A 12,389-nucleotide genomic window follows, 5' to 3' on the forward strand; every position below is an offset into this window, starting at 1 on the left:
CCTCACTCTTTCAAGACAATCAGGACATTGTAATAGATGACACGTTTTGTGAAATGAAAAACCTGAAGCTAAATGTTTCTAAAGCTTAAATTCATTAAAGTAAAAGTCTATATTAGAAATCCACAAATTTACCTGAAACACATCTTTGCTCGTATTGCTGGCTTTCTCCCATCCACACTCCTCAAGTATGGTCAGATTGTTGAATTTCTGGCGTAGATCCTGTATCTGTTAATAAATGAAGCACAAGTTTATCAGATTAATGCTAACCATATTAAATTTACAAATTAATGCATAAAAGCTTCAAACAAATTGACAACGACTTGGACTGGTGACATAAAATTAGACTGTCATTGTCAATTTTGTATTCAAATGAATTCTTATGGTAAAATTGTTCATTGTTATTTTATGTTAAAAATCTACATAAAGGATGTCATATGTGAATAACTCCCAAACTATTTTGATGACTAAAATGGTAGGAGAGATATCCTAAATTATACAGTGTGAACACAATCTCTCCGTTTTTTTTTTGTTTTTTTGTTTTTTTTTTACAGTTTATTTATCCCTTCTCCTACTGAGGAGCATATCCATTGCTTCCAAGTCTTGGCAATTATGAACAATGCTGCTATAAACATCTGTGCACATGTTTGTCTGGACACAGGTTTTCAGCTCATTTGGGCAAACACCAAGGAGCGTGACTGCAGCATCGTATGGTAAGACTCTGTTTAGTTTTGTAAGAAACTGCCAAACTGTCTTCCAAAGTGGCTGCACCATTTTGCACCCCCACCAGCTATGAATGAGTGCTCCTGTTGCTCCACATCCTCACCAACATCCGGTGCTGTCAGCGGTTTGGATCTTTGCCATTCTAATAAGTGTGTACTAGTGTCTCATTTTACTTTTAACTGGCAATTCTCTAAGGGCATATGATGTTGAGCATCTTATCTTTTCATACACTTACTTGCCATCCATCTGTCTTCTTTGATCAAGTGTCTGTCTGTTCAGTTCTTTTGTCCATTTTTAAATCAGGTTGCTTGATTTATCATTGTTGAGTTTTAAGAGTTCTTTGTATATTTTAGAAAACAGTCCTTTATCAGATAGGTCTTTTGCAAAAGTTTCCCCTAGTCTGTAGCTTGCCTTCTCTTTCTCTTGACATAATCTCATTTTATTTTCATTTTTATTGTTTTGGTGAGGAAGATCGGCCCTAACATCTGTTACCAATCCTCTTCTTTTTTCGCTTGAGGAAGACTGGCCCTGAGCTAACATCTGTGCCAGTCTTCCTCTATTTTGTACGTGGGTCACCACCACAACATGGCTTGATGAGTGGTGTAGGTCCATGCCTGGGATCAGAACCCGCAAACCCTGGGGCAATGAAGTGGAGTGTGCCAAATTTAACCACTATACCACTGGGCTGACCCTGGCACAATCTCATTTTAAAGGATTCAAATAATATACATACTAGCAGGATGGGAATGTATGATCCCATCCTTCTGGTATTTCCAATCTCCTCAAAGTGGTAACCACTGTCAACAGTTGGGTAAATATGCTTTGAGTCTCCGTTTATACAAATAGGTACTCTATTTGCATTTATACAAATAGGTACTCTATTTGCATTTATACAAATAGGTACTCTCAATCTCCCTTTCTCAAAAAAATTTAAATGTCAAAAAGACTCAGGATTACACTTATGACCAATTGATTTTCAACAAAAGTGCCAATGCAATTCAGTGAGGAAAAGATAGTTTTTTCCAACAAACAGGACTGAGAAAAGTGGATATCTGCAAGAAAAAATATGAATTTGGGCTCTTTCCTACACCATACACAAAAATGAACTCCAGAGCCAGCCCTGATAACCTAGTGGTCAAAGTTCAGTATGCTGTGCTTTGACAGCCCAAGTTCAGTTCCTGGGTGTGGAACCACATGACTTGTCTAGCAGTAGCCATGCTGTGGTGGCAGCTCACACAGAAGAACTAGTAGGACTTACAACTAGAATACACAATTATGTACCAGGGCTTTGGGGAGGAAAAAAAAGAGAGGAAGACTGGCAACAGATTTGCTCAGGGCAAATCTTTCCTAGCAAAAAATAATTAATCACAACTTAATTTTTTTAAAAAATGAACTCCAATTGTTCACAGACCTAAGTGAAAGAGATAAAGCTTTTAGAAGTAAACATAAGATAAAATCTTTGTGACCTATGGTTAGGCAAAAAGAGTTCTTGGAAATAATGCCAAAATCACAACATTAAAAAAATTGATAAACTGAACTTCATCAAAATTAAAAACAGCTGTGTTCCAAAAGATACCATTAAGAAAATTAAAGAACAAGCCACAAACTGGGAGGAAATATTTGCAAATATTTCTGATAAAGGACTTGTATCCAGAATATACAAAGAACACTTACAACTCAATAATAAAAAGACAGACCCAATTAAAAATGGGCAAAAAGATTTGAATAGATATTTCACCGAAGACGACATACAAATGTCTAATAATAAGCACATGAAAAGATGCTGATCATCATTACTCATTAGGGAAATGCAAATCAAATCTACAATATGACAGTTCACACCCCACAGGATGGCCGATACTAAGAGAGACAGGAGCAAGCACTGGTGAGGATGCGGAGCAACAGGAGCTCTCACACACTGCTGGCGGGCACGTGAAAGGGTGTAATCAATTTGGAAAGCAGTTTGGCAGTTTCTTAAATAGTTAAACAGAAATTTACCACATGATCCAGCCATATCTACCCAAGTGAAAGAAAACATGCCCACATGAAGATTTGTAAGTGAATATTCATAGATTATTCGTAATCGTCAAATAGTGGAAATGTCCATCAACTGGACGATACAGACTGATGTCTCCATGAACCGCTACTCAGCCATGAAAGGAACAAAGTACAGGCATGTGCTGCAACATGGAGGAACCCCAGAGACACCACGCCGAGGGAAAGAAGCCACATACAAAAGACCACATATTGGGTGATTCTTAGAATGAAACGTTCAGAAAAAGCAAATCTACAGAGACAGTAAGGAGACTCGTGGTTGCTTGGGACTGGGAGTGGCAATGGGAACTGACTGAAAACAGGCAAGAGGCATCTTTCTGTGGTGAGGAAAACGTTCTAAGTTTGGATTGCAGCGACGGTTGCACAACTCTGTAAATTTACTAAACATCATTGACTTTTACACTTAGAATGGGCAGATTTTATCATATGTAGATTGTTTATCCTCAGTATAGCTCTTTAAAATAAATAAAAGCCCCAGGAGCCAACTTGAAGAGGCTCCCACTGGCCAAAACTGGGAAATGAGCATCACTAAAGATAATGACTGTAAAAGATGCCAACACAAATACTTTTAAATCCATAAAATAATTATGATACTAAGAAAGACAAAATTAATTGGTCACCATTGAAGGATGCTAGTGAACCAACTCATTATTATGTCAACTGGTCATAAAGTGACTCCATAAACACTATTCACTTCTGCGCCATATAATTACCAGAATATTGTGTTTCTTCACATTTTTCTCTAGACTTCATCATTGCTTTGCTTTTTGTTTGCTTAGTTTTTTAATGTATCTATCATCAATTTGCCTCTAAAGTCTGCACAGTATGTATAAATTCCCTCTTAATACAACTAGAAAAGCAAACCACTCGGGTATTCTGTTCCGTTCAGCCTCAGAGACAGTATCTCGCCGAGCCCCAGCCTCCTGCTCCAGTCTGAACAGCTGCTTCCTAAGCCTGCTGCTCACCCTCTTTACTCACCTCAGCCACAATTCCCTTAGACTTTTTGGGGATCTGTCCCAGCTCCTTCCCCTTTCTTGGCTTACTCCCTCATTTTTGTGAGGGCCGTTCTCAGTTTCCTGAGAAAGGGTGCCTGGGAGGTAAAATTTCAGACTGTGTGTGTCTGAAACATGCCTTTCCACCCTCAAGCGTGACTGGCTGGGTATACAACACCAGGCTGAGTGTTATTTTCCCCGAGAAGTTCGAGGGCCTTGTTCTCCCAGCTTTCGATGTCGCTGTTGAGAAATCTAGGGATATTCTGATTTTTGACCTTTTGTATGAAACTTGTTTTTGCTCTCTGGAAGTTTCTAGATGTTTCTCCTCATCCCAAGAGTTGTACAATTATATTTCATTGTGCATTGGTGTGTGTCTACACTGACATACAGTGCTAGGCACTCAATGGGCTCCTTCAATCTGGAATTCAGGTCCTCCAGTTCCAGGAAAATGTCAAACTATTTCATTGATCATTTCCTCTCCACTATTTTTTCTGTTCTCTTTTTCTGGAATCCCTGTTATTTGGATATTATACTTCCTAGACTGGTCCCCTTAATATTCTTATCTAGTCTCTCCTCTTTTATCTCTCTCTTTTTGCTCTAATTTATGGGAGATCTCAGCTTCATATTCCATCTTTCTAGTGAATCTTACATTTCTGCTCATATAGTTTTTAACTTCAAAGAGCTCTTGTTGTCGTTCTCTGAATGTTCTTTTTTGCATAGCTGTTCTCATTTGGCAGAAAAAATGCCTGGTCTCTTTGAGCATATTAACACTTGCTTTTAAAGTTCTTTCTCCTGGATCAGCCCATGGCCTCATCCAGACAGCTTCCTTCCTGTGCTGCTGCGGCCCCTTCTTCCAGGTTTCGGGCTGTCTGCAAATGTCTCATGGTTCTTGGCCACTGGTTCTTGAATTAGTATTTTATATGCTTATTTCTAAAATAAGCTCAAAAAGCTAGAAATTGTCATCTCCCTACCTTCACTGATTTTCCTAGTAACGGCCTCTATCAGCGCTTTCTACACCAGATTGGTATGAGGGCTATGTCTGACTCTGATAAAACTATAAACTCCTCTGGGGTAGAGAATGTGCCTATTTGTCAGCTCCTCATACAACGCCTGACACACAGCAGGGACAATAACTGCTCGATGGACCCAGCTACTGAAGACTCGTCCTCATTTTCGCACACATGGAATCATCACAGACTAGGCAACAGCTGAATAGAATCTCAATTTCCAACCCATATAGAAATTACCCTGACAGTATGCAGGAGGAGGGGACAGCAGCCATAAAATTTAGACAGTGCTTTACAGTTTGTAAAGGGGCTAATATCTCCTTTAATATTACAGATACCTAAGCAGCCTCTACTACTCCCATTTTACTACTGTTACCTCACTTCCAAAAACATGCGACTCGAAAGTTAAGCCATTCCAAATCCTGGCCACATACCTGAAGGCTGGCCATGTTCCAGAACCCATCCAGGTCTGCACAGGTGGTATCCTTTTTGCCTCATTTGTATTCCAAATTGTCCACCAGTTCTTCAAACCGTTTGAATATTTCTGCCTTAAGGAGTCTTTTTTGACCAACTGCGAGGGGAATAAGATCTTCTGCTAAGGAAAAGATGAGATTTTTAAAAGCTAGAGAACAAAACAGGACCTTGATTGCAAGTCAGCCAGCTGATAAGACGACCTCACCCCAAATATCCTGGGGCTTCCAGAATCAAACTCTTACCTTAAAGCAAAACAAAAAAACATCGACTACAAAACTTTGTCATACAAATACTGAGCATTAACTGTCTGCTTCTGTTCCCACTAAAACGTAGCAATATTCATTCTCATATATGTTGCTACATAGTAAACAGCATTCTGCTCACCTTGTATTTTACAAGAATTCAACCTCAAACAACTCACTGTACATCAGCATCTAAGGACTTCACACAGCACACAAATGATTTTTTCTAAAAAGCTTCTCCAAATAAGATTAAGGAAATATCAGAAAATTTGTTCCATATTTATTTAGGTCATTTTCATTCAGAAAATATTTTGCATAATTAAACAATACTAGATATAGATGTCACTCAAAAAGTCATAAAAAATCTAACAATAAATAGGCAAACGTTTAACTCCCAGGAATGATTGCTAACATTCTAATTACTTACACCTTATAAGTCATCTACCATTTTAGCACAGAGATACTAGTGAACGTATGTTGAGAAATGAAAAGTCTTGCTATTTTGATTAACAAAACTATAAAGTTCGGCAACACTAGATTTTTGTTTCAGATAAATGTAGACATATTAAAATAAACAATGCAGAGCCACCCTGGTGGCCAAGTGGTTGGGTCCATGCACTCACCTTCAGCAGCCCAGGGTTCACTGGTTCAGATCCTGGGCCCAGACCTACACACCGCTCATCAGGCCATGCTGTGCTGGCATCCCACGCAGAAGAACTAGAATGACCTACAACTAGGATATACAGCTATTATGTCAGGGCTTTGGGGAGAGGGAAAAAAAGGAGGAAGACTGGCAACAGATGTTAGCTCAGGGCCGATCTTCCTAAAAAGAATAAATACATAAATAAAATAAAATAAACAAAGCTAAGACAAAAAACATAAATGTTCCCTCCCCTTTGTTTGGAATCTATACTTCAAGCTTCCTTTCCCACTCAAGGCAGTCGGTCAATATTAATTCCTCTCTTTCATATCAGAGAATCTTTCTAAAATTATGACATGTTTCAGCTTTACAAATGTTTCTCATACTAATATCTAAGTATTAGCAATATGACACTTATACAATAGCGATTTTCCAGAGCTGATGCTTATTTTATGAACTGTGATATATTAAAATCCATAAATACAAGTTGATATCCTATACATGTCCATCTTTCTACACCTAAAACTTACGTGGATGGTTAATGCCAAGAGCAACTTTCCAAGCTAATATTTCTAGTTCTTTCCGTTCTCATTTATCAGAGATGAAACAGAAAGAACCAGACATGCCTGAGTTCTGTCTTTACTTCTGGTATTGCCCATGGAACTGAGACCAACCCAACTGCCCAGAGTAAGTTGAAGCTAAACCCTGTAAGACTGGAATTACAGTGTCAGGGCCTCACAGATTCTAATTAGTAGGCTTTGCTTGTCCAAGGGCGGTAGTTCTCAACACTGGTCAATTTTGCCCCCCAGGGGACATCTGGCAGTGTCTAGAGCACCTTTGTCACAAACCAGAGGAGTGCTACTGGTCTGGGACGTTACACAACATCCTGCGATGCAGAGGACGGCCCCACAACAAGAATTATCCAATCTGAAATGTCAGTAGTGCAAGTTGAGAAACCCCGGCCCAAGATAAATTGAATCTGTCTCTTTATAAAAAGCATCTTAGCAGGAGAAACTGAGGATAGTTTTTTTTCTTAGAAGAAAAAATTAGCTGTTTATATCTAATGAAAACTTAATTAATGAGAAAGGAGACTTGTCTTAGATCCGACATTATTTAGTTGGGTAAATTGCTTATTATCTCAATGTCTCAGTCCAACAACACGGTGGACTAGCTCATCTCTAAAATCCCTTACAATCATAAAACCTTACGTTCTACAAACAGCTGAAGTGGCTCTGAAATATACTCATTCATAATAGAACAAATGAGTATTAAAAGTATAGGAAGATAATATTTCTCCTCTATTTGATTGTCAAAGCCCAAAAAAGTGGTTAGTACTGTATTGGAAAAGATGTGAGAATCTCCTTGCTACATTCACTCAAGAACATAGTATGTCATCATTTCCTGTGTGATGTGGAGCGTTGGGGCCTTTCTCCAGATGCAGTCCTCTGATCTGTGTCCAAGGCATTTAGGTGACATGGCTTTTAGGTTCCCAAACAGGAACTCTAATTTTCAGTCTTCATAGTTGGAGAAACATAATCCTATCTTATGATTTAGTGGGCCAAGGAGCCTACCATCATCTCCCTCTATCCTTCTTTTGTAAAATAAACATTAACTTAGTTTCTTTGTTTGAAAAAAAAGGTATGATAAAATAGGAACTCCCATATTTTGCTGAGGGAATGTAAATTGAGGTCTTTATTTATTTGCACAGGAGAGGATTGAAAAGCATCCAGGCTTGTTTTTTGCAGGCTTGACAGTAATACTACCAGACTGAACTCAATGGAAACAACCAGCAACAGGGACCTACTAAGTAAATCGTGGTGTAGCCATACAATTGGATACCATGCGGCCATTAAAACACACACAAAAACAGCATGAGAAAGTTCTTAAAGGACTAAAATGGAATATCTCCTACATTTAACATTAAATGAAAACAGAATAGTATGCTACTGTTTACATTTAAAAAAAGTTTATCTACATATGCATTATGTATCTCTGGAAGAATTCACAAGAAATGAATAACACTTGCCTCTGTGGAAGGTTCGAACTGTAGGGTTGGGAGCAGAGTTGGAAAAAAGGCTTCTCACTTGTACCTCTTTCTATCTTTTAAGTTAGCAACCACATGAATATACTAGCCATTGAAAAAGATTTTTAATTTAAAAGATAAATAAAAATCACTCAAGGTCAGTTTCCTCCTAATTCATCTACGTATTATATTAAGGTTAAAATAGTTTAATTTTGGTTTTAAATGTCTAGACATTAATACAAAATGCTTACACTGGGAACAAACGCACAGACCTGAAATGCAGCACATGTCGCTGCTGAGATGTCTGATCCTCCTTTATTTCAAGTGATGGGACTTCTTTTATTGGAAAGCCATGTAAATTTTCAGTAGTAGTTTCATTTTTATTTAAGACACGATCTATAGATTAAAGAAAACATTACATATACATTTCAAAGCAGCAACTCCTATAACGACATCCCCCACAAGACAAATTTCTTAAATCCTTCAATTTTTTCAACATTGAAATTTAAAATTGTAAATAAATTTAAAATTTAAATAAAATTTTATTTCTGCCTCAAAGATTTCATTCATCAGATCTCCTTTTACAGTGTCTCTCAATGTTCTTCATCTCTTGAAATTTACATTTCGGTCCCCCTCTCAGTCTGCAGTCCTCATTCCAGCTCTGTTTCCAGATAGCCCTCCCCATGCTTTTCCGTCTCTTCTGACCCTGAGATCACACCCTGAGCTACATGGTGAGACACATGGTGGAAAAGACTCTAAACGATCTCTGATAAACCATAACCCAGAGAAACAAGTAAAAAATTCATGAAAATACCATACCTGTGCTCCCAACTGTCAGAGAACTCAAAGGACGGCGTAATTCGTCGGAATCTTGATGTACTGAAGTTTCACTTTTGTGTGCCAACATTTCTTTTGTTACTTCTGGAGCCTCATCACTAAGCAAGAGCAAAAATACACTTCGTAAAACATGAACCCATACATCTCACTGAAGGATTTCAAAATTATGTTGTTTTTTAAAAACATGGGATAAAATAGAAATATGTTTCTGTTTTTTAAAACATGTCTAATCTAGAGGGAAAAACCGTAAACACCTCCAGCGGGAAGGCCCGTCTCTGCCCCCTGTGATGAGATCCACAGATGCAAAGCCCTCTCAACCGGACATACACACTTAGGAGTCTCAGATGCCGCAGAGCAGTTCTCGGTCAATCTGCCGCCAGCCAGCCTTTGGAAAGCAACCTTGCCATTTCTTGTAAAGATTCAAACTGATTTTTTCTCCCCACTTTACAAGTTAATCATTTTGTCTTTTGAGATAGCTTTTATAAAGTAGTACTCAGTAAAAAAAACACAAACAAAAAAATCCAAACCATGTCTGAGCTGCAGTATAGCAATTTCTTCTTTCTAAAAATTTATTTCTAAGTGTTGCAATTAAGTCACTTCTTAAAAGCAAAAAAAAGCAAATTGAATCGTGAAAATAATAATGCACACAAAATATCAAATCTGACAAATACATTATTGTATCCTTCTGAAAAATTTTTTGGAAAGGTCAAATTTTCATGATTTATAATGAACATAGTTTACTAACTAAATAACTTAAAAAGCACAGGCCAAATTTAAGAAAGGCATTCGTTCTCCATGTCAGCAAGGAATTCATTCATAACATCTCATTCTGTCACTGGCTGTCAAAGTAGCGGTGCTTGTTGGAGTCTAGGTGTTACGTCATAGCTCTTCAGACCATCTGGTGGCCGAAACAGAAAATCTACTGGTGCGAAGGATGGCCTCCCTTTCACTTCTGCAGGATTTGTCTCAGGTAACTTTTCCACTTTGGATAAGACTCCATCTGGATCCCTTCCGTTTGTCACACTGGTTTGTGATTCCAAAGTATTTACTTCGCTATCAACTTTAAAAGACATGACCTGGATGTGAATAAACAGAATAGAGTGAGAGTCTCTCTTCTTGGGATATATTCCACCAATTTTTTAGGCCCGAAAATGTGAAAGTTAAGAGATATGTCCCACGTACATAATTTAAGAAACAAAAACAAATACAATTAAATGTTTACATGGAGTCAGAAGACCAGCTACATAAACCATTGCTATGGTCCAGAAAGAGGGAGAACCAATCCATATTAAAAAAACTATATAATAGGTTTTAGGTATTACCAAAAATTAAAATATATGAAAACTAAGGTGGAAAAATTCTCTCACCTAACAAATACGTATCTTTTTACTTAAATTATGTTGATAATTACAAAGGTTTGAGAATCAGAAATCCAATGTTTATTGGATTACCAGTATTGTCAAGGACAAAATCTTTAATAACTTTGGATTATTATAAATAAGTTTATCATATGAGCAAAACTATTTTTCAATGTGGCACAGTAAGATTAACCATATAAAATGTGAAGCGTATTTTCTTTTTCAAGTCAATTTGTTATTTGGTAGTTTTTTTTACTGTAATATAATTGGCATACAACATTACATTAGTTTCAGGTATACAACATGATTCAATATTTGTATATTGTGCAATGATCACCCCAGTTAGTCTAGTTAACATCCATCACCATGCACAGTTACAAATTTTGTTTTCTTGTGATGAGAACTTTTAAGATCTACTCTTAGCAACTTTCAAATATACAATATTATTAACTGTAGTCACCATGCAGTACATTACATTCTCTACTTACTTATTTTATAACTGGAAGTTTGTACCTTTCAACCACCTTTGCCAATTTAATCCACTCATTTCAACATAATTTTTAGAGGTTTCTACGTTTCTGAGTTTTAATGAGATACGTATTTCTACCCGGACTAGAGTTTAAGGGTAACACTGTGCTTGAGGCCTGTGTGGCTGCAAAGGTAGACACTAGCGATAATCCTTAAGGAGAAAACCAACCTTGAGGGAGGAGCTGTGAGGTCCAGCTGCTCGCCTGTGAAGATCACCCTGTACTGCCTTCCTTGGAGGATCTATGTCTGATTTTTGGTAAGAACCTAGCCAGGTTTCTTACACTTTGGCATAACTTTGTTTTTTTTTTTTAAGGCTAAGGAATTATAGCATGGATTATAAATTAAGGGATTGGGTCCTCGAAATGGTGGCTCTTTTTGAAGACTCTACCAGGCACTATGCTAGATGCTGTCAGAAACGTCAGGTGATTTCATTCTTGAAACTACTCTGTGTAGATATTACATGTTACAGCTGGGAGAACAAACTCATAGCTTCCCCAAGATTATATAGCCAATTGGAAGCGAGACAATAGGCAAACTCAGGCCTAGCTGAATCCAGAGTCAACGCATTTCACCCACTGCACCCATCTCCTAGCCGATGCTCACATGAAGGTTTCCATCAGCTGTGTTTTTATTTTCTCTCTTCTGTTAACCAAACTACACATTCTCTACCTATAAGGTTTTAAAGATGAGACACCTCACAAACCATAACAGTCAACCCTCTTGACGCTTCCTTGTGCTTCAAGAGGTTTTCACACACGTGGAGGTTAACCTCTTGAAGCAGTTTTGTAAGCTTAATTTCAGCTTCATGAAAATAAAAATGAGATTTTCCAAATGTCTAGAAATAAACAGATACTTATACTCTACCTTGCCTGGTTCTTCTTCGATCTTTTTGGCAGGCCTTCCTTGATCTGGTACTTTTCTTTCTGTTATATTATCTAAAATAAAAATGACATAACAGATCCATTTTGACTAGATAGAAAATTCTGCATTAAAAATGCTAGGTAAGGAGCCGGTCCAGTGGCATAGCAGCTGAGTTCATACACTCCACTTTGGTGGCCCGGGGTTTGCTGGTTCAGATCCTGGGCATGGACCTATGCACTGCTTATCAAGCCATGCTGTGGCAGCTGTCCCACATATAAACTAGAGGAAGATGGGCACAGATGTTAGCTCAAGGCCAATCTTCCTCGAAAAAAATTAAAAAGTACTAGGTAATTTGGGAAAGAAAAAAAGGCAACAATATGAATCTATGCCTTAATGGATTTTGTGATTAAAAGTCATTTTAAAATATCCTATTTAAAATACCCTATTTAAATACGATAAATACAGATAAAACTTCCTGCCAAGTATAGGATATCTGTTTACAAAACCAAAGGTGCTAAAGTATTTTACCTTTTGCCTCTGACTATCAAATGCATATTTATTATAGAAAATCAGGAAAAGCAAAGCACAAAAACAATGCAAAAAACATCACCCCAGAGGGGCTGGCCCCGCTGCGCAGCAGGTAAGTTCACGC

The 12,389-nt window shown here is 37.7% G+C and overlaps 1 protein-coding gene across 11 annotated transcripts in view; it reads left to right on the forward strand.

Annotated features, from left to right (window-relative positions):
- LOC139039788 (uncharacterized short-chain type dehydrogenase/reductase y4lA-like) overlaps positions 1-12,389 on the forward strand; it is a 91,909-nt gene that overhangs the window by 57,534 nt on the left and 21,986 nt on the right. For 3 of the 11 annotated variants that reach the window (XR_011499969.1, XR_011499970.1, XR_011499966.1), the window contains one exon: positions 552-710. The exons of the other annotated variants lie outside the window; for them this stretch is intronic. The gene's annotated coding sequence lies outside the window, so the exon portion shown is untranslated. The remainder of the gene's footprint in view (positions 1-551; positions 711-12,389) is intronic. 11 annotated transcript variants of the gene reach the window in all.

Source organism: Equus asinus, unplaced genomic scaffold (genome assembly GCF_041296235.1).
Source record: "Equus asinus isolate D_3611 breed Donkey unplaced genomic scaffold, EquAss-T2T_v2 contig_1, whole genome shotgun sequence".
NCBI classification, from domain to species: Eukaryota; Metazoa; Chordata; class Mammalia; order Perissodactyla; family Equidae; genus Equus; species Equus asinus.